At 45.5% G+C, this 25810-nt stretch overlaps 1 protein-coding gene across 2 annotated transcripts in view; it reads right to left on the bottom strand.

The window, feature by feature from the left end:
* Positions 1 to 25810, bottom strand: part of TLN2 (talin 2) — a 392818-nt gene that overhangs the window by 306118 nt on the left and 60890 nt on the right. For both annotated transcript variants that reach the window (XM_081132101.1, XM_081132102.1), the window contains exon 2: positions 12716 to 12805. The gene's annotated coding sequence lies outside the window, so the exon portion shown is untranslated. The remainder of the gene's footprint in view (positions 1 to 12715; positions 12806 to 25810) is intronic.

Raw genomic sequence — 25810 nt, 5'->3', positions numbered from 1 at the left:
GACCTGGTCCCGGGCTATCACGCACTTCCCAAAGCACCACCTCGACTCAGCCCCCGAGGGCCACCAGAGACCTAAGAATTTACAAAGTTCTCTGGATTACAAGAATTCCACCATAACAGAAGGCAATCATTTGGGATAGATTAATGTAAAATGAAGCTTTATTTGGACATTTTCATTCATGAATTTTGTAATTTGGGAAAACCATGAAGCTATGGGAGAAAATGTTTTAAGAAAATAAAGGGAGCGTACACATAAAAGAGTTCATTGTTTTTAAAAACAGAGAATATCACCAGATGGCAGGACGATACGAGTCATTTTTATTTTCTTTTATGGATTTGAATTTCCTACAGCATCTGTAATAGCACATATTACTTATGTAATAAATAGAAGTTTTAAGTTGCATCTGAATAACTTGGCTGGCTCGTAAAATGACTAAGTATTGGGCATTTAGTAAATTGAACTATATATGTAATACATCAGAATTTGTAAGGGGAAAACAAATTCCCCACCAGCACTGCCTCCCCCTTCTATAACTCTTGGAGGCCAGTTATTTGCTACTTTCCCCTGGTGAAATGAAGCTTTACCTTAAAGCACACTCCCAAACAAGAGGAAGAACACAGGAAGCACCCTCCCGATGACGACAGGGACACCTCTTCCCAGCAGAAAGCAGACCTAATGTAAGACCCCTTCCCCACCCCACCCCCCACGCACCACAGAGTTGGAGGCTCCCACTGTCATAAAGCTGAGGGTGGTAATGACCCCAAAGCAATCAGGCAATCAGCAACTTCAATCCATATGCTATACGGCCACTGTTGTCTTAGATCCTGGATTTGTCTATGTGGCATCCATTCATCACAGAGCCAATTATATTAGCTCTATTTTTTAATTATTATTATTTTTTTTATTCTTGACACTCTGGCATTTGGGATCCTTTCAGACCCTGACCCGGGGAGAGGCTGCACCTCCCAGGACGAGCCAATTCTTAGAGAGCAAGGAGAGCTCAGCCAAGCGCCTGCCTTTCATACACCAGCCAACCAATCCGGAGACTACATCCCCCAAGTACCTCCTTATCTAACTCACACACCAGGTCCTTGTATCTCCTGCCCTAAATGATCCCAGGGTCAGGTACCAGCACCTTGAGACCACACCTACAGTCCAGAGCCCATTGGAATTACAGTGGCACCTCGGTTTTCCAACGTCTCCATGGATAAACATTTCGGTTTACAAGTGCCGTAAACCCAGAAGTTTTTCGGTTTTTGAACACACCTCGGGAGCTGAACATGCCCCGCGGCTTCCGCTGAGGGCAAGATCCTGAGGCCTAGCTGTCGGCTGTGGATCCCTCGGTATTCAAACGTTTCAGAACTTGAACGATCTTCAGGAACAGATTACGTTAGAAAACCGAGGTACCACTGTATTCAAACGAGCCAATGTTGAAATGATTACTCCGCCCTGCCTTGCCTCCCTGGAAACCCAATAAAGGCTCCGACAAAGGCTTTCTCCTTGCTGCTGTCTCCTGCCTCCTGACCACCTGGTGCTTCCGATGTGTGGCTCCTACTCTTGAAGAAGTAATAAAAATCATCTTTCAGTGGCATTGGCCTCTCTGTACCACCATTCAGTCACACCTCTAAAAATTAAGACCCGGGCCCAGAACAGCCAGCAATCCTGAGCAGCCAGAGAAGGCTTCCAGGCAGAAACTAAACAGCCATGACTAAGCCACATGCTGAAGTCATAGGAGGGAGCAATCCCTGCAAGAGCAGCATCTACCAGCTGGTTCTTGGGCGTGCCCTGGTGGCCTTCATCCCGCCTGAAGCCACGGTACTCTCTGAACAGCACAGGGTCAGGAGCTCCTGAGGCACACTGAGATATGGTCGAGTGAGAGCGCAGGTCATGTGAGACAGGGGCGGAGCCCAGGCACCCTCACAGTCCGGGGAGCGGCGACTCTTTCAGCCCAGGATTCTGAGTCATGAGGAAAAGGTAAAATTATGATGCTTATCTGCTACTTTTAAAGCGGAAACGTACATAATGTACCTCAGACTTTTTCAAGAAAAACTGAGAAAAACAGTTTCACCTCTAACTGGGCAAACTACAATTACTAAAAACTCCCTCATTCTGAATTCTTCCTTCAAAGGAGACACCAAAGTAAATGAGGCACCACTATTTTTGTCACTTTACTTTTAGTTTATTCTAGCTCTTCTCAAAATCTTATTCTGTGCATTTTCGGGATATCTTAGCCCTGTTCTATCAGCCTCAGCCTCCCTCCCCACACCCTCCCCAACATCCACTCTCCACGACGACCACCACCAGGCCACATTTATCTAGCATTTCCGTACTAGGCACAAAGGACTCAAGGTAAAAAAGGTGATGCCATAGCCAAAGCCCCTTCCTTGAGCAAAAATTCCATAGGTAGAAGAGCTAGTGACACATATCAGCGTCTTTAAAAACTAAAGACCGTACACAACCCTAAAAAGGTTTTGCTGATACCACAGTGCAGGGTAAGAAATTATTAATGTCCTTTTAGGGAAGATGGAGCATCTCCAAATCTACTGTGCCAAAGGCTGCCTGTAATTTTTACTCCAATTCAGGCACAAGCACAGCCTCTGGGAATATAGGTCCAGGCATATTTCTTTCTCCAACCGGCTGTCTCTGGGATGTGCTCTAGGCCTGCTGTCACTGCCAATTCAAGACACAGACAAGCATCCACGCAGGGGTAACCCCCACAAATAGGATCAGGCATTTCAACTGCCCAGAACAAAGCAAAAAAATATTTGAGAAACAAATGAACCCATAAATCAATTTAATAGTGATGGCCCCTTTAAAAGAAACACCATATCTTTCAGGTCAGGGACTATGTCAGACTCCTTTATATGTTTCCCACCTTTTTAGAGCATACCAGGTAGGAACCGTCAAGATATGCTGTTGTTCATAATGAGTATTTAATTTTTGTGACCACATATATTATCTTCAGAGTGTGCCATTTCACCCACTCATCTTAAAGTGGATTGCACGTGGTCATTTTGTTTGCTTCTGTAATGACAAGTGGGAATAGCAGCTCTAAGAATAAGGTCAAATGTGCAACAAAACAGTTCACGAACTGGAATAAGTTTGAGAAGCATTAATCCAGGATAATACTGGCCACAACTACATTGAAAGCTGCTAGGGCTCTAAGCAGCACATCCTTCCCACACGGCAGCCTCCTGAGTCCTGAGAGTAACATCTACAAGGAATCCCACAGCTGGTGCAGGAGCAGAGCCCTGGGTCCTACCAGCCTGGTATTCACACATTATGCAAGCTGACCAAATTGGCCCAACCGGTCAATGTCAGAGGAGAACAGATCCACAAGAGAGAAATGCAGGAGCAGCAGCCTGGACCACCGTCTTTAGCATTTACAGAACTGTCAAATGGGTGCAGGGAAGAGATTTCGCCATGTCCTAATCTATCTTTTCCATGCCTAGATCATTCAGAGGCACCCAGAACAGTCCGAGGCAGTCCAAGGACACTCACTGTTCACACGACAGTTCTGCTTCTATCTCCAGAACTTACTACTCCAGCCGCAAGAGCAGAGATAATGTTCTGTTCCAGCCTCAGGTGGTTTCTTCCTCACTATGAGCTCTCTGAGGACGTTAGCCTCCTACCTATATTCAAGAGCTCACCTTGCAGGAAACAACGGTGCCCACTTCAGGAAAATCCCCGCATGTACAAAAGGCACTTGCAAGTGAGACATAACTTTAGAGGAGAAGAAGGGCCTTTAAATTCCCAACTTTAAACACTCAACTCCTCTAGAGCACACAGACTAAATTATACAAATGCAACGCCACATTAACCAAAGGATCGAAGCTAATATCACCAATACTGGCACAAAATGACACCACATGCCTCCTGATATAATATACAGAGAAAGATGTAAATCACTTACATAACATTCCTGACAAAAATACATCTAATCATGAGGAATTACCATACAAACCCAAATTGCTACGAAATAACTCTTCAAATATGTCAATGTCACGAAAGACGAAGGAAAGCTGAGGAACCATTCCTAACTTAAATAGACTAAGGAGACATGATACCTGAATACTACTTGAACAATCTTAAATTGAATCCTAAGTCAGGGAGAAGAGCTGCTATAAAGGACATTGTGATAAGTGGCAAAATTTGGATATGAACTGTATATTCCATAACATCCATGCTATATGTCCTGTTTTTACTAATTGGCCTGTAGTTACGAGAGGCATGCTCCTGTTCCTAGGAACGACATGCTGGTGTATTTAGGGGTAACAGGGCATGGTATATGCAACTTTCAAATGGTTCGGAAAAGAAAATCTAGCCCAGCCGGGCATGGCTCAGTGGATGAGCGTCGGCCTAGGATTCAGGAGATCAGGGTTTGATTCCCGGTCAGGGCACATGCCCAGGTTGTGGGCTTGATCCCCAGGAGGGGGCCTGCAGGAGGCAGCCGATCAATGACTTTCTCATCATTGACGTTTCTCTCTCTCTCTCTCCCTCTTCCTTCCTCACTCTGAAATCAATAAAGATATATATATATTTTTATTTTTTTTAAAAGAAAATCTATACAATGGAATATGATAAAGCAAAGGTGGCGAAACAGACGAAGAATTTAGGTTAGGCTATCCAGGAGTTCTTCCTGTTCTTCTTGCAACTTTTTGTAAGTTTGAAATTATTTTGAAATAATATATATTATTTTACTTTTTAAAAATACTGTTAAATTTATTGGGATGACAATGGTTAAAATGAACATACAGGTTTCAGGTGTGGATCTCTCTGTATATTGCTCTGCGTGCCCACCGCCCAAAGTCATATCTTCCTCCGTCACCAGAAATGATATATTTTAAAACAACACAAATTCAATTCAATTTGCAAAGCATTTTCCATGGTAACATCTGTTGAATGAGGCAAGGCCCCCTCCCCATATTAAATTCATTTGTCACCATCTATCCACTCACAGACCCAGGTGACTATGCTCCCCTTTCACCTCCAAGCCAACTGGACACCTGTCCCAAGCTCACCAAGGACTCCACTGGAAGTTTAGGCAAAGGAGCTGATCTAGTTTTGATCAGCAGGGGAGTGGTGGCCCTGTAGAGAAATATTCCAGAGTGGCTTATAGGAGAAAGTATGCAAGTTGAGCATGTTTTGGTGGGTGCCCGATGTGTTCTCTTAGGTACACAGCAAGCACTCAATAAAAGTTAGCTGCAATCAGCAGCTGCACTGAACCTCACAGACCCTGCTCACTTCATTTAAGGTAGCTCACTCATGTCTTTGTTCCTTAGCACAAGGAGCCAGGATAAGAACGGACCTCTATCAATACAATGTTAAACAATACAATGATAAACAGTTACCACAGCAAGGTAGAGCTTGGAGTGCAGACGCCCACTCTACCTTTTTCCAGAGGAAGGGATGGCTCCTCCTGTTCTCACGCTCACAGCCTGTGAAGAGTCCACTCCACTTCTACCAGGTATCATGCAGTGCGGCAAGCAGCAGGAAAGGGGGGGTGGGGACCTGGGCCCCTGGCCAGTAAGACCTGGATCCTTGGACCTACTTCTGCCTCTAACCTCCCTGCAAGCCTGGTAACACAACCACACTTGTCTGACCCTGTGGTAGACAGAATGGTCCCCAAAGGTGTCTATGTCCTAATCTCCAGGACCTGTGAGTATTCAAAGTAGACTGTGCAGATGGGATGAAGTCAAGGACTTTGAGATGGGGAGATTTTCCTGGATTTTCCACTTGGGCCCAATGGAATAAAAAAAGTCCTTAAAAGCAGAGAACCTTTCCCAGCCTTAGTCAGAGGAAGAATACAATGTAGCTGGATATGAGGATGGAGGGTTAGGGATGTGAAGATGCAGGTAGCCTCTAGGAGCAGGGAAAAGACAAAGAAATGGATTCTCCCTTAGAGCCCCCAGAAGGAACCCAGCCCTGCCCACACCCTGATTCTAGCCCAGTGATGACTCACAGTAGATTTCTAATCTACAAAACTGTAAGACAATAATAGATTTATAGTATTTTAAGTCTCTACATTTGTGGTCATTTGTGACAGCAGCAACAGCAACAAATATAACCTTATTTCCCTCATCAGGAAACGAGAGGGTTTTCATCCTTTCTGAGAACTGGGGTTAGTGGAGCCAAGAGTCTACCTCTTGACCTCCCAGAAGTCCCTGGGACACCCTTGGAAAAACCCTGGCCCTTGACCAAGGGACCTCTGAAGGTAATTCACAAACGAATGCCCTCCACGTCAGACTGAACTTGTTTAGTTATCTGCCCTTGTTTTGTACACTATTTGCCACCAGAACTCTAATCTTTCTCTTTTTTTTAGTAATAAAAATAAACTCTGTCCCAAGTTACTAAGCAATTAGCAGACTCCAGAGTCCCAGGGCACTAGCATCCAAATCATACGCACTTCATCAGTCAGCTCTCCCAGCAACCACGCCCACCCCAGAGGGCTTTTGTGCTGCCTCTGATCCAGTAGTGAAATCACCAGGGCCACCTTCCAGGTTTCTGAGTCATTCTCACCACAGCAGGTCCAAGCAGCAGCAGCAGCAGCAGCAGCTGGACTGTGAACTCGAGGCAGCAAAGCCCAAACTCTGCCCTGGAAACTCAGCTGCTGCACCGGGGTCGCGCCCCCCTCCTCTCACCTCATTACTTTCCCTAACATCTTCATGCAGCTGCCTTTCCGTCTCCGGGGGGCCACGCAGCTGGCCGCGAGACACGCTGCCAAAACGTAGTCCATGGGTGCAGGGAGGCGCTCCAGCCCCATAGCGGGAGCCGCTTAACTGATCGCCTCTGCTCTCCGAAGGGCGTTTGAGGATATTTTCTTCATCATTCAAATATTTTCATTGAACAAAACATCTGGGGGAGACAGCTACTGTCCTAACTACTATGTGGTCTCGCTAAGAGGCCCATGCCAAGCCCTGTGGCTGTTGTCCCGATGGTTTGTTTCAGAGTAGAGCCTATTTGGAGAGGATACGTCCTCACTCTACCAACAGCTGGAGCGTGCGTACGCCCTGCCCCTACTCCGAGCAGTTGCAGGGTCAAGAGGTCAAGGCCACCCAACGGTGACCCAGGAAGAAAGAGCGATCATTGCTTTTAACAATGTTTGTTGCATCTACTCAACACTGAAGCCCACCAACCAGGCAGGCTGTCCGGGAGATCTATCCAGAGATGGGAAACACGACTTTTAAAGGAAAGAGCATGGACAAACTGATGACTTGCACTAGAAATGGTTCTGGCACAAAACAGAGGTCTGTTCTAAGCACTCAGGTGCGGACATCTGTCAGACAGGGCACCGGCTGCTGCCCAGAGAAAGCCTATTCCAAGGTGTGCAGATCAGCAAAGCTTACCCACAGGGAATGTTATCAGCATTTTACCATCCTGTCACCATCCACTCTTGTTAAATATGAGACAGGCCCCAGATGCCTGCCAAATGACGGAGAAGGACCATGACTCAGCCTTGGAGAAATGTGCTTCTGACAAATGTCACGGAGTAACTCGGGGTGCCTGGGAGACCCCGGCCACAGACTGCCCTAGCGTGGCCACAGCCAGTGTGCCAGGGAGCCTCCCTCTGAGCAAGAATGGAGGGAGGGGAACTGGAAAGAGAGGCTGAGGTTGCCATGGGCAGCAAGGAGCAGCCTCCAGCCTGACCCACATCTTCTCTTTCACATACACTTGGACAGAAGTGGTTGCTTCTGAGCATCTATCAACAACTTGGCACCACTGGGCATAAACAAGACCAGGAGAGAAGCAGACACAAGGAGCCCTGGGAGAGAACCACCCAAGTCCAGGGAAACTCTGTGATGAGGTCTTGGAGGCTGAACCAAAGAACCAGAAAGGTCGTCCTGGCAGCCCCTGCTGGTCATAGACTTTGTCTGAAGTCCTCTGAACCCCAGACCTGGCATGGACATATATTTTTAGAAGCCTTTATATATTAGCTTTCAAAAATAACAAAAGTTTTAAAGATTAACAACATTCTGTGCTAGTGAGGGCCCCCACACAGTTGTTGGGAATATAAATTATATCATCTCCTAAAAGGTGGGTTTTTAAAGGTATATATCTTTTGAGCTTGAAATTCTACAGCAATGCCCACATGGCCTACAAATAAGTATTATAAAAATGCTCAATGCAGTACTACCAAAAAGACAAAAAGGAAAAATAGAAAAAGAAAAGAAAAGGGGAGGGAAGGGAAGAAGCCCTCTAGTAACAAGAAAATGAAAGCTTGTGCAATGTAACTTTTCATGTAAGAAATATGTAACAATTAACTCTAACAAATAACATGCAGTCTTTCAACATGGGATAGATTTATACTAGCATGGAATCAATGTCTCTGACATTAGTTACACAGAACATTGTTATACTATATTATTTTTGTTTTAAAAAAAATGCTTTCTCATGCATAAAGGATTAGGAAGGCTTTATTTTTAGAGCCTGATACTACCTTGGAAATATTTTTCCTTCTCTACAAAAGCAAATGGGGTTACTATAGTTTATTGTTCTTAAACCAGGTAAGAGCTCTGTCTGGGAGGAGGGACAATAAAAGCTGGCTAATTCCCAACTAGTCATTCCTTCAATTAGAAATCATGCTTTTCAGGCTTTTCTTTTTTTAATAAAGAAAAATATGCTTCTGCAGGTCCCAGATGAGAAAAGGAATTGTAATTGGATGTCACCATGGACCCACAATTTCAGGCAAGTAGTAAAATGGGTCAGAACCCCAGTTTGCTGGAACAGGGGTACCTACCAGCATTCAGTGTGGGCTGCAGGCAGAATCCTCTGTACCCCCATCCCAGCTGCCCTGTGAGCAATGCTGGTTCTAGGCTTGAGACATTTTGAATGACAGAAACAGACAAAATTCTGCATGAGGCAGAGGCAGTGAGAAAGGATGGCAGGACAGTGACTATCTGAATACTGCTTAGCACTGCATTTGAAGGGGAAAGGGGACTGTGTCTCTGTCCCCTGGCCCCCTAAAATGTGTTACATTGTAATTAAAAAATAAAAAGGTGCAAACTGGTACAACGAGAGGAGCCAGTCCCAAGTCTGGCATGTGACACAGGCCCAAAGGCTGGAAACCTTGGCAGAAGTTGCCAGTGTGAAGAATATTATGAGGGAAGCGGCTTCCTCCCCTTTTTACAAATCCTTTCCCTTCATTCTCTTCTTTTTTTAAAAAAATATATATATCAACAGGTTGTAAATTACTTTTGTAACTTTGCAAAGTAAAAAGACATTTTAAAGAAATCCAAACAAAACTTGTTATAGGAAAGAATGTACTTTTTCTCTCTCCTATTACTGCAGACAACCAAAGGCCCAGAGCATAGGGCTTCTGAAGTCCACAAAAGGCTAGGAAACACCTATTGTGTGCTTAGGTGTGAAGACGTCATCAGTAGAGACCAGTCGGACCACTGTCACCACACTGTGTTTGTGCAGGGACCCACCAGCAGTGCCTCTAATTCATTGCTCTTCAAATAGGCTGGCTTTAGGTCAGCAAACAGAAGAAGGGAAATTACATTGTTGGGTTCATTTAACAAGTGTGTGAGCTCAAGGCTGGGTGCTGGGTGCTGGGTGCTGGCCCTGGGATACAGGATGGACGAAGCATAAACCTTGCCCTCAGCAGGTTCATTTCTACAGAGAAATTGGCTTTAGACATGAAAAAAAGAGCTCAACTGGAGGGAATTCTGCCAGACACAGGTAGAATGAAGAATCCGTGGCCAAAATGAGTACACACAGTACTCTAAAAGCATCGCATCTGATATAACTCCCTGCCAAGTAAAAGTCACCTCCCTCCTTTCACTGCTGAGGACACGGGCCCAGGAAACAGAAGCCACTAGTCACTGGTGCCTGTCTGAGAACACTGAGGCTCAGGTAAACACGTGTGGGCATACATTACACACCACGGAGCTGCGATGTGCCTCCAGGTCCCACTAGCTTTGGAGCCTGGACTCTGGGTGACAAAGCAGGCGTAACCCTCCAAGCCTAAGTAAACAAAGAGGCGCTGCTTTTAAGATCCAGTTCCATCCCAGCACTCCAGAGGGGCAGGGCGGGCATGGGTTCAGCAACAGAGTTTGCATGCAGTGTAACAGCATGGTTCCTGTCGCTGCCCAAAACGTCAGAATCGGAGCGCATACCTTGCCACAGAAGACCAGCTATGTGGGTTCAAGTTAATTCTGCATTAAGTTGGTGCAGAGTGGCTCAGAATATACATGAAGCCAAAATCGAGGAGCCTAACTGAAAACCTTGAGAAAAGCATATCTGATGGAGAAAAGACAAAATAACCCTGAGCGCAGCGAGGTTATTTAGAGATTGTCTTTGATAAAGAAAGCCACAGAATGGCCAGAAAATGGTTTTCAGAGCACAGTGAATCACCATGACCCCGCGGTTGCTGCCTCCCAGCTGTGAGGACCAAGCTGTGCATTGGCTCCCAGGCCCCCACCAGCAGCAATCACAGTCCCTGTGGAGAACTGCTCCTGGGAGGCCGGCGGAGGCCGGCAGAGGTGGGGTGAGAAGAGGCCTCCAAATGAACACACACTTTCTCTTCCCTGTTCATCTCTCCCCACATTGACCAAGCTCCTCCCTTAATTCAAGGGGCTAAAGTGCTATAGAAATCATACTTTAGAGTTGACACAGGGAAGGGCCATACTTAGGACTATAATGGGGGTGAGGGTGGGGTGAGGTGGGGGTGGGGGAAAGACAAAAGAAAATAACAGAAATAATCAGAGACCCAGAGCCCGACAGGCTGAACCCCTGACCCCGACCCTACCTGCAGAGTGGCCCCAGGTGAATTACCTCGCCCCCACACACACCTCAGTTTTGTAGTCTGTAAAACAGCGACAACCTGCCTAATGGGCTATGGGGAGGTTTAAAGCCCAAGACCGTGTGACAGGCACTTTGCCCAGTGTCTCGTTTAAGTACTCCATAAATGGCTGTTAAAACTATTAACTACTCAAGGGGAGAATCCAGTTGGCTTCTCATGAAAACTAAACACGACTTTTGAAAGGTCTGACTGAGCAATGCAACAGAGCCGAGCCTGCAGCCACATGCAGGTGTCTCAGGAGAACCCAGGGCCAGTTCACTGCCTGGACTCAACACCCGCTTTGGCAGGGTTGCCCTGGACTCCTCACTCTGCCTGCTCTGAGGTTTCTGTGGTCAGTTCACAGCTTCCAACATGGTCTCCCTTCTCCACACCCCACTGAAGTGCCACATTAGGCTGGCTGACACAGTCTGCTCTTAAGAACAACAAAAAAACCGAACTTCGGTCTTTTCAGAAATACTTACGGAGTAGCCACACTGTCGAGACCCCCACAGGATTTCATCTCATAAATCTAAAAAGCACGTTATTTAAGGTAGGATTTCACTGACAAAACCACAACCTACAATAACATGAGCTACAAGCCCGCAGACACAGGTGAGAGTAACAGGCTCCCATACTTTCCAGCCAGGCTCATGTTCCAGACCCCTCAGCCTCACGCCGCGGAAGCCAGACACAACCCCACTGGGTCTCCTGGTGGCTTTACAGATGCACAGCTCAGGCAGTTCACCAGGAGTCACACTCAAGGCCACGTCTTACATGCATCGAGAAGCTTAGACCTTCCGTCTCCAAGTGTGACCTAAAAACTGGCAGCATGGGCATCACCAGGGACTCCTTGGAAATGCAGAATCTCAGGCCCCACCCAGACCTACCCAGTCAGGATCTGAGTTGTTTTTGTTTTGTTTTTTAATATGTTTTTATTGATTTCAGAGAGGAAGGGAGAGGGAAAGAGAGTTAGAAACATCAATGATAAGAGAGAATCATGAATCAGCTGCCTCCTGCATGCCCCCTACTGGGGACCGAGTCCGCAACCCAGGCACGTGCCCTGTCCAGGAATCAAACTGTGAAACTCTGGTTCATAGAGCAACGTTCAACCACTGAGCCACACCAGCTGGGCAGGGCCTGCATTTTAGCAATACCCCCAGATGATACTGCGTTAGACCATTTACAACCAAGTCTACTAGATAGAGTGTGATCGTTTGTTTAGGTTTCTACTTTAACTTTTTCTTTCTTCATGGAAGTTCCACGATGGCACAGACAATGTCTGCCTTAGCCACTGGCATGCAGTGCTCAAAGAGGCATTGGTTGAATGAATAAACGAATGAATGAATGGATGGTTCCATGCATGGATGGATGGTCTACCAAGTGACTGAAGAGACCTATCCTGTTGTAAATGCAGAGAGAGATGCAAGCAAGGGTCTGAGAGAGAGATTGCCTGCGGTTGGGGGAAGACCTCTTTCAACGAGGTCATCAGATAAGGCCTCTCTAACAGGGGTTGGTGTTAGGGGCTGCATTAGGATAAGACTCGATGAGTGAGGAGGAACATGCTGGAGAAGGGGATACCAGGCAGAGGGAACAGCTCCTGTATTTGCCGCCCTAAAGAGACTTTTCCTGTAGGCCAGTAAAGATAAAAGATGGAGAATCATGTTTGGCTCTGGCGGTGGAACAAAGCTCCAAGGAGGCATATTCAGAAGGCCCCATGACCATTATGACTGCTGGGGGCAGAAAGGCTGTGTCTGGAGTCACCACTGCCTCGCCAAGGCTCTTGGAGCTTGGTGTGAGGGAGGCTGGCTGCAGAGGGAGGAAGTCCATCAGCCGCCCTGGTTGGACTTTGTGACTGCTGGCCACAACCCCTCCAGCCCTCAGATCTCACTGGTCTATAGCTGCTTGCAATGTAGAAACATGGAGACTACTCACTGCTTTCAACAAGTCAATCCAGGAGCTTGTGGGCAGCCCAGCATCCACAGGTCCAGCAGCCCAGTCCAGATGTTACCCTGCAGCAGCGCACTGGCAAAGATGGGAAATGACAGGTGTCAGTGCAGGTGGCCACATTAGCAGATGAGCAACATTCTCACAACAGTGAATGACACTGAGGGGGTTCCGATTATTATGAGGGTGAAAAGGGAAAATGTGAATGCAGGTAAGTGGTCTCAGAGCACTGTGCGGTGACACAGCTGGGAACAACTCCGCCTTCAACCTCGGGAGAGGCACCAACCATCCTGCTACCAGTAGCTCCAGAGCAGCCTCTCTCTGCAAATTCCACAATGTGGAGTCCAGACATATGCGGCTGCAAAGGGCCCTCGGAGATATCAGACCCAAGCCCTCTCTTTACAGATGTGAAAAACCAAGACTCAGAAAGAAAACAGGTCTTGTCCAAAATCAGCAGCGAGTAATGGCAAGTTCAGGAATGGAATCACAGAACCAAGTCCATAAAGCTTAAATTTACCTGTAAATTACTTTCCTTAATAAAACTCAGTTTCTAAATAAATGTTATTCTTATTCTGTCTGGCTCTTTAACCGAGAAGAAGAGACAAGGCAGCCTGCAGTTCCATCATAGCCATTCCCCCAGTTCCCTCTCCTTAATCCCCAAGGATTTTCAACAGCCAAACTGAAACTCCTGGTTTTCTTCAAAAATAACATTTTTAAAAATCAAAAAACAAAACTCCAGAACTGTTCATATTTGAGTACAGGCAGAAACTCTAAAAACTTTTGGAAAAAAAACCTGAGGATCTAAAAATTCTAAATTTATGAGAAATAAAGAACACAGAACCAAAATGAAGGCTCCTTTTCCTTACATTAGGGTTCTAGACACTGGAGATCAGAATCCCCTTCCCCCCAGGAAATAGTACATTTCAAAGAGTGGTGGGCTAAGACAGTTGTCAAGGGTCATTTTGTTAAAATAAACGGATGAGCCAAATGCTAATTCTCTAGGAAATGTCTTCTGATTATAGTTTATTTATTTTAATTTTTTCATCACCATTTATCCCCTCCATGCCCTCTTCCCCCTCCACCCCCACAATCACCTGTACACTGCTGTCCGTGTCCATGAGTTCTTTTGTTTCCTTTTTTGCTCAATCCCTCCCCCCTCCAACTCCCTGAGCTGTCTGCCTGCTCTCTATGAGTCTGTCTCTATTTTGCTTGGAGATTTAGTTTGTTCATTAAATTCTACATATGGGTGAGATCATGTGATGTTTATCTTTCTCTGACTGGCTTATTTCACTTAGCGTAATACTCTCCAGGTCCATCCATGCTGTTGCAAAGGGTAAAATTTTATTCCTTTTTACGGCAGAGTAGTATTCCATTGTGTAGATGTACCACAGCTTTTTTTGCCCACTCATCTACTTGGACACCTGGGCTACTTCCAAATCTTGGTTATTGGAAATAACGCTGCAATGAATATAGGGGTGTGTATATTCTTTCGAATCAGTGTTTCAGGTTTCTTCGGATAGATTCCCAGAAGAGGAATCACTGGGTCAAAAGGCAGTTTTATTTTTAATTTTTTGAGGAAACTCTATACTTTTTTCCACAGTGGCTGCACCAGTCTGCATTCCCACCAGCACGGCACGAGGGTTCCCTTTTCTCCACACGATCGCCAGCACTTGTTACTTGTTGATTTTTTTATGATAGCCATCATCAAAAAGTATGATACCTCATTGTGATTTCAATTTGCATCTCTCTGATGATTAGTGATGTTAAGTATCTTTTCATATCCCTATTGGCCATCTGTGTGTCCTCTTTGGAGAAGTATCTATTCAGGTCTGTTGCCATTTTTTAATTGGATTGTTTGGGGTATTTTGGTGTTGAGTTTTATAAGTTCTTTATAAACTCTGGATATTAATCCCTTATCAGATGTGTCATTGACAAATATGTTCTCCTATTCAGGGGGTTGTCTTTTCATTTTGTTGATTATGGTTCTTTAAATTAAATTTTATTTAATTATATATCTAAACCATAATCATCTAAATAGCTGCCTCCTTCTCGGGGGTTCTAGGTCCAGCTGACCCTGACAAGTCGAAGCAACCTTGGGCAGATCACACCTAGTCTTACGGACCCCTCAATCAACTTGGCTGTAACAAGAGCATGGACAGGATGAAACTCAGGTGTCTCTCAGCTAGAGAATCCCACAATTCCCTTACACGGCTGGAACAAAGCGAAAAGTCCCTCACATTAAGTCAGCTTATACAAAGCATAAAGACTCGCCCACTTTGAAGAAGTGAAATGTCAGTGCTTATAAATTTAAATTGCCATATCTCTTAGGAAATAACTACGAGGTTGGTGTAACAATAGTTGTATTTTGTTTCCAGGGAGCTAGCTTCAGCAGTGACAAATCTGTCCCCACCCTCGCTAAATGGGCATTTGGATCTATTTCCCCAAAGATCCATTATTATTTATAAAGCCAAAGGGTTTCTTTTGCATAAAGTGGAATTTCATAAAGTGGAATTTAGGCAGTGAGGTCATTTGTTTTGAAACTACAACAACCATTCCAATTTTTCCTCCACTTTAGCATTCTAGTTACTCTGGGTCAAGAGAAGGAGACGTGGGTTTCAGAGAAAATGCAAAGCCTGCTAGGCCACCCACAGCATCATCAAGGATTCCACTCTGGACAGTCCACGGTAGAACTTACTGCTCATTTCCCTTTCAACAAAAAAGCCAACGCAGACTCACACACAAGCAGACAGGACGCATTTCAAGGAATCTTCATCAGCCCCAGGATTCATTTAAAAACAAACACAAGCAAGCTACCACAATGACCACATTATTCCTTACCCTTATAGGGAAGGAGAGTCCACAAACTCTGGAAATATGATGGACCCTTTCACCCCAAAGAACAAAATGCCTTCAGTTTCAAAGGGTTTGTGAGGCCCCTGAAATTTCTCTCTGTGCCTCTGGTTAAGGACTCCTGCTTAATTAAATTGTTGTAAGGCGTCCCCTTTTATAACTTTCTCTGATCTTCCTACAATCCCTTTGTAAATGGGACCGTGCATGGCAACCCCACTTACAGAGTGAGACACAGGAGCACAGAGCAGTGAGGATATGGGCTTTGTGCAGCATTTATGGTGGAGAAGTATGACTGGCAATGCTGACAACTGTTTGGGAGCCTCTGCTTCTCCCAGGATCCTCTGAGTAACAGTTTCAAGAGGGAGCTTCCCAAAACTGTTTATGTTTGGTACTCAATTTCCAAAACTTAAAACAACAACAAAACACCTATTGCTTAGGAATGCATACATAGGTAATAAAAATAAGAACAGCAAGGAGTGGTTGTTAAAACAAAAAGCTGAGATACTCATTACCTCTGAGGGGATGGGAGAGCATCTAAGGTATTCATAGTGTTTATTTCTTAATCTGGTTATTGGCTTCACAAATGTTCTTTTTAACTCTTCAAATTAAACCTGTATGTTTTATATACTCTTCTATATATATGTCAGAGAAAAACAATGAAAACAAATGACAGATGCAGACAGGGACCTCCAGGAGTTCTCAGCCCCAGTTTAAGACACACCAAGCACCCGGTGGAGTGAGTCTAGTGCTGATCAAGGGGTGGGGCCCGACAGGGAACAGTTACAAGTTCTGGCCCCAGGGGCACTGGCTATAAATACATTCCATTTTTAAAAGTCCAAGCCCTGGGACAGTCCTGTGCTCTGGGCTGAGGCCACAGTGACCTCTGATGCCTCCAGTCACTCTGGGAAAAGCTGGTGTTGGGTTTCGAGAACCCATTGGTCTTTCCCCATACACGCCCTGCAGGCCTGTTTCCTGTGGCACATTCTGTTACGGTGAACAGTAATCAGTGAGTCTCCCTCAACAGCTAAGACAGGAACAAAGGCCAGGACACTTCTGCAGAGTTTAGATGGACATCTGGGCATCTCCTTCCTCAGGTGGGTACAGGCCGGGGTTCCTTACAGCTTCTCTTTCAGATGCCTCATCAGTACCCTCCTTGGGAGAGTCCTCCTCATTCAGTGACTGGCCAAGGCATCCACCGGCCAGATAAACAGGTGCAGTGTAGAGACATGACCAGTATGTCTCAATTCCTAATCCTTGCCACCTGATTACCAATACTATCTTGACCAAATAAGAAAAGTATTCTTCTTTCCTAATAATTTGAGCAACGGTAAGCCACATTATTAGGGAAAGACCCCTTTTTTGTAATCTCACTAGCAGACAAAGCTGTCATTTTTATTTTTAGTTACAACAGCCAAACATTGACACCCTCAGAGCAAATGTTTTAACCTGGTTTTGGACAGCCTGCACCCATGCTCTGTGCAGGGCCGATGCACGGTACTTTGTGGCACATACAGGAAATACTGTAGTGTCTTACCTCTTGCTAATGTCTCTTCTACTCTAACACAAGCGTGCAGTTTTAAAAAATGAGAAAAAGCCACATTAAAAATACAGACCCACTCTCTAGTATCACCTTCAAAGTAAAACGTCCCACTGGATACTGCCACCTCTGCTGAGTCCAAGGTGGGCATGGCTTTCCCGTGTGTGTGCGTGTGAGCGTGTGTCAGTGTCAGTGTGTGTGAATGTGACAGCGTAAACGTGAGAGTGTCTATGAGCTTTCACAGGAGCACACACACACACACGCGAGTCCAACATTCTTCTTGATGGGCTCAAAACAATAGCTTACAGGGAAACCAACAGTAAGAGCTCAGGAAAAGTAAAGGCCTGCCAATTCCAGAAAGACAAAGGGTTTCAGAAACTAGCATGGGAAAAAATGATCTCATGCCCCTTTCCCAGTGAGACTGCATCTAAGTGGGATCCTTCTCACACTCAGAGAGCTCACTTGCTGCGCAGTCATTGCTTCCACCCTAGGGGACCCATTCGGGAGGATGGCCAAGCCAGGAAACAGACTCCAGAGGTAGGTTTTGCTATTTAACCCGGACAATCCACAGACAGAGCTCCTCAGCCAAGGAGGGGGCTGAAACCCCCTGTGAGAAGTGAGACCCTGGCTAACCCTAAGCGCGTTAGTCACTATATCCAAAAGCTAGTTCCTTTAAATCAAGGGCCTGGCTCGGGACTGAAAGTGGACCCTCCAATAACAGGCCTGCATCTCTGGGGCACTAGACTGTGCTAAACTTTAATTTCTAATGATTCTCACATGCCTGGGAGAACACAGGCAGGAAAAGCCACAAGCCCCAGGCCTCACGGTGTCTCCCTCCCCACTGTCACACCAGGGCAAGGGGAATATGACATGCAATCCTAAAGGGGCGGGGAGGGTACATGAATGCGCTCCACATGTAGATCTGCTCCTGCACCCCTGATCATTTGCCCCACTTAATTTATTCGTTATACACCGAGGTGCCAGGCACTGTGCTAAGTGCTGGGAGAGGAAACGGTGGTACCTTTTAAGGTCAAAGAGTTTTACAGACACACACCACCACCACCCTCACCACCCGGCCCAACACACACATAAGACAGTTGTACTTCTAGTACCCTTAGAGAAAGGAGATATCAAGACAAAAAAAAAGCTCTTAAATGAATTAAATTTTAATTAATCCCAAAAGCCCCTACATACATTTTTAAAATAGTAAAAAATATTTCCAGAGCATAATTAATTTGTTCTATAGGCAAATGCTAGATATACACGGATTAAGGATCCCTTGAATAGATACCGCACAATAAGATAGTCTGTGGTCTGCCCCAAACTGGTTCTGGGATAGCAACTGGAGTATAAATAAACAACCAAAAAATATATATTTGCCATACTTAGAGGCTATGCTGTTTCAATGAAACTAAATCACATGTGAAGGTAGGAAATATCTAAGTAAGCCCTAACCCGCATCACCCCCCACAACCGGGTGGTGACGTAGCCACTGCCCCAACCCGCACCCCTTCTACGGCTCTCCTGCCATTCCCTCTGCAGGGGAACCCCCAGCACCTCACCTCTCATCCTCTCCCAGGATCCTCTCCTCTCTCATCTGTCTCAGCCTGGACCCCCTTGAGAGCAAAGTCTTCCCTTTCCTGCTGGCACCCCTAGCACCTTACATAAGGCACCCAGTCAATTTACAGTAAGGAAAGGGTGAGAAGAGGGTGAAAGATGATTCTTCAGAGAGGACTTTGCAGGTAATGAACACAAATAAGAGCGATTGGGGAGAAGGAAGGGTATGCTCGGACTTCTTTCCAAGTCTAGCATAACTCCATGGTTTCACATTCAGGAATAAAGATATTTCACATTCTGCAATAAAGATGTAAGAAAAAATTCAGCAATCTTCCCAAAGGCCCAGCCCACATGAGCAGCCCTGCTTCTCCCATCAATCAGCCTGACAGCCGCAGAAAGACAGGGAATCAGACCCGAAGGTGTTCACTCCCTCCTTTCTTGGGATTTTCTGCGCCCCTTACAGGGCCGCCTTTTATACTCCTTTCCTTCCTTCTCCACTGCACTCAGGATACGGTTCTAATTTCTTACCTTGGGATAGGAGGCCCTGCACACTCAGACCCCCCACCTGACTACCCTGACTCAGACTCTTCCTATAGACACACACACCCACGAACCACAAACCAGTCCCAAGAGTGTGTCTGGGATTCTCCCCGCCCCGCCACATCCTGTCTTCTACTCGCCCACTTTGAGGTCTACACCCAGGTCATTCCTCCCAAGAAAGTCCAAGCTCCTCATCTGCTATAAACCTACCTCCCCTCAAACCCAGATCCCACCACCCAGCCTCCAAGATGACCTCTCTGATCCTCCCAACAGAAAGTAGTCTTTCCTTCCTCTACACACCCTTGTCCCACTATGAGACCTCATACCAGAGAGTTAAGCTTCTGTGTGCCTCTCACCATTCCTAGATTTTCCTGGTAGGCAAGGATGCCACCTTTATCTCTGTACCCTACATAGCATCCCACATAAACCCTGGCAACAGCAAGGACTCAAATACCCATGAAATGCCTATGCCTTAGTTTTTGTAGGGTAGCTCTCTGGGTGCCAGTTCTAGAATCAAATCAAGCACACACACAGCTTGAACAAGAGGATAGATTTTTTTTGTTTGGGGTCTGTTTTGTTTTGGGTTTTTTTGCACTCTCCACCAACACAAGTATTCCATCACATTAGTCCATCTGCCAGACTATTTCCCAAGGGGCGAACAACCAGACTTCCTCAGCCAATTCAGTGCTCCCCTGGGACCAACTGCAAAGGCCTGCGACTTGGGAATGCACAGGCACACTTTTCCTTATGAAGGACACTGCTTCTGGACAAGTAGCAAGGTTAAAGGAGCTGGATTTATAAATTCACGCTACAGCCATCTCTTTCTTTTGAGACAGAGCAACCCACACACTTTTTTTTCTGATTCACTGCGTGTGTTAGGTGGGTCTAGAATTTAGACAATTCCCTAAGGTCAGAAAATGCATTTGCCTATGAACAGATAGACACGGTACTGTTGCTAATGCTCGTCCCAGAGAAGTCTACTTACATGCTCCAAATAAAATAAGGAAGCAATATTTGACCCCAGTCAAGAAGCCTCTGGAATCTTTATTTCCCCCCAAACGCAAATGTTTCTCATTTGCTCCAAGCTCTGTTTCAATTACATGCCAAGAAGAGACAAAGAAAAACCCCACTACTGCCCATTCCTGCTTTCATGAAACATTATAAATTATCTTTATTACATCATATAGTGAAGTTGCCTCACAAAAGGTGATGGTGACAAATGGCCTCAGGAGCCCTTTCCTCAACGACGACTTTATTTGACTTTATTCGTAGGTGTTCCTTCGCCGGCCTTCTCTTTCTCCAGAAACCAGACAGGACGAGGATGCGTCCCATCTGAAGCCCTTGATGTTAGTTTCTAAAGGGCTGTCAGGAACATCAACATAAAAAAAAAAAAAAAAAAATTCCTTTTTAACATTAAATAATTTCAGGAACAAAAATTGACTGGAGGAAGTGTCTTAATATCTCCAGCTAAGTAAACCCCAGCTGTTAAGGGATGGCAGTAGTTTAAATTTCAATACTGACCCCTTGGGCCAACCCCCTTGTCACCATTCTGTGGTGAGGTATTTCGGAGAAATTTATTCAGCGTGCTACCTCCTCTGGCACATTTCTTAGATTAGGTAAATTCTTCGGTAACGGGCATAAGCCCTGAGGGTCGCACAACAGCAGGAGACTCATCCTCTTTTCGGCTTTGGTTACAGACTCACACTCTAGAATGGAAGAAAAAAGCTTAACCACAGAAACACCAAAGGAGGAGGGAAAGAGTAGAAGTGCCTGAATTCTTAAAGGCCAGACAACCTGTACTGTTTTTGCCCATTCCTCCTAAGGTCCGCTCTGGTGATGGGCGTGTGAAGTTATCCAAGATTCTACACCAAAAGATGTGTTTTTCTGCTCCAAGCAGAAGTTTGAGGAGTAAAAGGAACTCTGGAGACTCTCAGGCCCATCATTTAGCAAGCATTCCTGCCAGCATCCCACCAGATGAGGGGGGTGGACCACCTGACACCAGGAGGCCATTCACAGCAAGCATGAGATTTCCCTTATTTATGAAGTTCTACCTTCTAGCTTAAATTCATGTCACGCAAATTTTGCACTTAGTCAATATGTGCATGCTTTCTCTCATACGAACATAACTTCTGTCTTCCAAATTCCCTGTGTAAAATTAAGGCTCGGATTTGTCCCGGTTCACCACCCAGTACCTCCCCTCATCCAGGAAGCAGAAATCTTGGCTCTGCCCTTCCTCCTACAGATGAGAAACCTGCCGCCCCCAATGTTTGGTGGCTTGACCATGAGAGTTGGAGGCAGGCCCAGGTGTAGAACCCAGGTCTTTGGCCTCCCAGTCCGTGGCTTTTCACCCCTTTGCACCCATCAGTTCACAGCCACTCCTTAATTCATAAGGTCATGGTTCACGTTAACATCTGCCCACACATCTGCTCTAGGTTTAAGCTGATGAGTGTTCTCTTCCAGCTAAACACAAGGATACAGGACGGGGGCCTGATTTTTAACTGGTTTCAGATTGTCAAAATCTCCTTGGCCTTTAGAGTATTTTGACTTCTCATCCATTGGCTAAAATTAAAAGTACAAACTGCTGCCTTGGCCGGATGGCTCAACTGGCTGGAGTGTCGTCCCGTACGCCACAACGCTGCAGGTTAGGTTCCTCGGCAGGGCACGCACCCAGGTTGCAGGTTTGATCCCTGGTTGGAGTGCATATGGGAGGCAACCGATCGATGTTTCTCTCTCTCTCCCTTCCTTCCTTTCTCTCTTCAATCAAAAAACATATTCTCAGATGAGAATTTAAAAAAAGCTCAAGCTGCTTAGTGGAGATAAGCTGTCAGCATCCAAAATCTAAAAGGAAAACCAAAATCAAACATATTTGAGGGAAAGCTGTCATCCCAAGCACAATGCAATTCAATTCAGAACTGTGTTGGCCACTTTCTTAGAATTGGCCTTTGAGCCAGTGTTATCTACTACAAGAGCTGTAGTAGCTGCTGTTTTAGCTGCATACCTGGCATTTCAAAGCAAAAGGGGGAAGGGGCCAGGTTAATAGAGAGTTGTGTTTATGAATTCCAAGGGACATCATATTTCTCTAAAGTGGTGCTTCTCAAAGGGAAGCAATGTACAGCCCTCCTGCCCCGAGAGCATTTGGCAATATCTGGGGACGTTTTTGGCTATCACAACTGAAGGAAGGGGTGATGCTACTGGCATCTAGATAGAGAGGCCAGGGATGACACTAAACATCCCCACGCAGAGGGCAGTCCCCACCACATAGAATCACCCAGTCCAACATGTCAACGATGCCAACGTTGAGAACCCTTACTTAAAGTACAGGAAGAAGGAAGAACTCTGGGGCAAAGTCATGCGCCCTCAACCTTCCCCTTGCGGGCTGCTTGGTCTGGACACAGCACCTGAATTCCTGGGTCACTAAGTGGAAAGGGGCCTGCTTTAAAAACTTTGCATCCTCCAAACTGGATTCAACCGTTACTTCTCAAGGCCTTCCAGCATGGCAGTTCTCCAAGCCTGGAGCTACTGTCTCTTACCCTAACAGCTTGATCAGGGGCATTTCCCACCAGTCGCCTCTCAGCACCGTCACATTTCCCCTGGAAGGAGGAGCAGTGCTGAAAGCAACTTGTTCCTCTACATCACTACCCACCAAATAAGTCCCGGTGACCTCCCAGTCCACAGAAATAAAAAGAAGAGAGTTCCTGCACTCAGTGACCTCCTCCCGACTCTCAATTGATTCTATACAGTCAACAAACTATGGACAGAAATGGAAACTTTTGCCCATTGAACTGTATTCTGCTATGTAAAAATGCATAAGCAAAAAGAAAAAAAATCTTTACAATAAAATTTTAGGAAAATAGTATGACTGCCAACTGCGTTCAATAATGGACAGTACTCCCCTTCCCCTATCTGCGGTTTCTTTTTCCTCAGTTTGTTACCCGCGGTCAACCACGGTCCAAAAATATCAAGTGGGATTCCAAATATTTTGAAAGAGAGTTCATATTTCACATAATTTTTATCACAGTAAATTGTTATAATTTTTCTATTTTATTAGTAGTTATTGTTAATCTCTTACTGGTATGCATATGAAAAGACATACTATATATAGGGGTTCAGTAACATCCCATTTCAGGCATCCATGGCTTGGAACACATCCCCCATGGATAAGGGGGAACTACTGACTAAGGCTTTTGCATTTTTGTAATACTTGGCAACCATAAATCAGCCCACCATCCCAACTTAGGGCTGATCAGTACTGAAACCATTGTTCGGTAGGTAGAGAAAACACACTACCACCTGGCCATTCCCAAAACCCTGCCTACTGGCTCCAGCTGTATATACACAGCTGCCGTGAAAGCAACCAGCTCAGCTGAGAGGCTGTACCCCTCCACATACACCCAATGGTCTCCAGAGTCACAGAACACAGGAGCTGTTCTACAAGTAAAATCCTCACTTTCAGGACAAGGAAAGTGACTTGTCTGCCAGGGTGAGAAGACGAACTTAATCGCCTTCATAAATTCATCACTGCTTACTGATGTGCACACTTTCACTCTTTCTCTCTGACTCCCAGAGCGTAAACCACCTGCCCAGCCAGGCTGCATAGAATCTCACTGCCTCTGTTATACCGGAGGCCACGGATTTTCCAGATCTGCAGCAGCTAGGACAGAGCAGCTGGCTAATGGGAAAAGTGGGAGAAGACACCTAAAAGCGAAATGAGAGGGAAGTAAAACTTTATATATATATATATATATATATATATATATATATATAAAGTTTTATATATATATAAAAATATATAAATATATATATGTGTGTGTGTGTGTTTTTATTGATTTTAGAGAGAGGGAAAGAGGGAAGCATTGACATGAGAGTCATTGATCGGCTGGCTCCTGCATGCCCCCTACTGGAGACTGAGCCTGCAAACGAGGCATGTGCCCTGACCAGGAATCAAACCAGCAACCTTTTGGTGCATGGGACACTGCTCAACCAACTGAGCCACACTGCCAGGGAAGAAGTGGAACTTCTAAAGCTAAAGGGCAACAGCATACATCCCTGCTAAGAACTAAAGGATTTAACACATTTCATTTGTGAAAGAAAGAGAAAGAGAGAGAGAGAGAGAGAGAGGAAGGAGGGAGGGAGGGAGGGAGGGAGGGAGGGAGGGAGGGAGGGAGGGAGGGAGGGAGGGAGGGAGGGAGGGAGGAAGGAAGGAAGGAAGGAAGGAAGGAAGGAAGGAAGGAAGGAAGGAAGGAAGGAAGGAAGGAAGGAAGGAAGGAAGGAAGGAAGGCTGGCTCCACCACCCACTCACAAGTTCCCCAGTACATCTATCAAGCAAATGAGAGAAGAAATCAAAAGATCATTTAAGGGGGAAAAAAGACTAGTGAAAACTCTACAGGTGGCAACAGAGGGTTAATGTCCCAGAGCAAGGCTTCCTCTCAGCAAGTACAAATCCGAAATCATAATAAAGATGCTGAAGGACTTAGTCATGAGCCCTCCCCTCAGCCATCAAAAGGAATGTCAAAAATGCAGAGTGAGCGCTGGGAGCCAGAACAATTCCATTTTCCTCCTAACTGTGCAAAGAATTTGCATTTAAAATGAGCAGTTCACCCGGCCTTCCAAGAATGCTTGATATTTGGCTGCTAAGGATAAAAGCGATCCTCCATAACACCAAATTTCTAATTACTTAATTGCAGTAGAAGTATCTGGGTTCCCTAGTAGACTGAAGAACACTTCTAACTAATTACACCTTCCAAGTCAGGTGTAACTTATAGTCAAATAGAGACAACTCTTAAAATATATAGTTAAATTACACTAACAAAAAGTAACAAAGATAAAAGGTGCCTCCCTGGAGGTGACTAAACTCCCCAGGAAGCAAACTTAGCTTTTTATATAATTTCACATTTGCAAGGAAAGTAGTGCCAGGAAATAAAGATTTGTAAGAGAAATCAAGAGAAAACTATTAGGAAAGTTGAAGGATTTTTTTTTTTTTAATTCAGCAACTAAGCATTGAGTGCCAACCAACCGTGAGAAGCCCTGGCAGGGGAGCGTGATCGAGGCAGTGAACCCAATGGCAGGAAAATCCATGAGAGGCTACCCAGCCAGGGAGGTGACTGCTGATATCACAGGACCTGTAAATTAATAACCCCAATTCTTTACCCATATCAAAAAAAACAGAACTGTAATTTGACTTTTGAAGGAAGGGAGGAAAGCAGGGAGGGAGGGATACTGAGGGGAATTACCAGAGAGCTCCTCCCAACTCCCCAGCCACCCAGAGGTGGGGTCAGGGAGAGGGAAGTTGGTGGGTGGCTTTAGCCCGGCTCCAAAAGAGGCACAGTTTTAAGTGGTTTATTAAATAAAAAAGAGCTTTTATCTTCTTTATTCACTAATAACATGAAGGAGTGGAAAGAAATGCTACAAAAACATCCACAGGAGTTCAGAAAAGGGTTACCAGCGCCATGGAGCTAGGGGACAGGCAAGGGGCACCCCTATTTTGAAGGAGATTCAATACTCCAACCAGCCACAGGGTTCTTGTGACCACAGCCATCAGCCAAACTGTACAAGGCAAAGAGAATTCTTGGGAGTCTGAAGTTGTTTTGAGTGTCTCCTTC

This window comes from Miniopterus schreibersii (assembly GCF_964146895.1).
Source record: "Miniopterus schreibersii genome assembly, chromosome: 1".
NCBI lineage: Eukaryota > Metazoa > Chordata > Mammalia > Chiroptera > Miniopteridae > Miniopterus > Miniopterus schreibersii.
The sequence above is the reverse complement of the archived record's forward strand: the minus strand, read 5'-3'. Positions and strand labels throughout refer to the sequence as shown.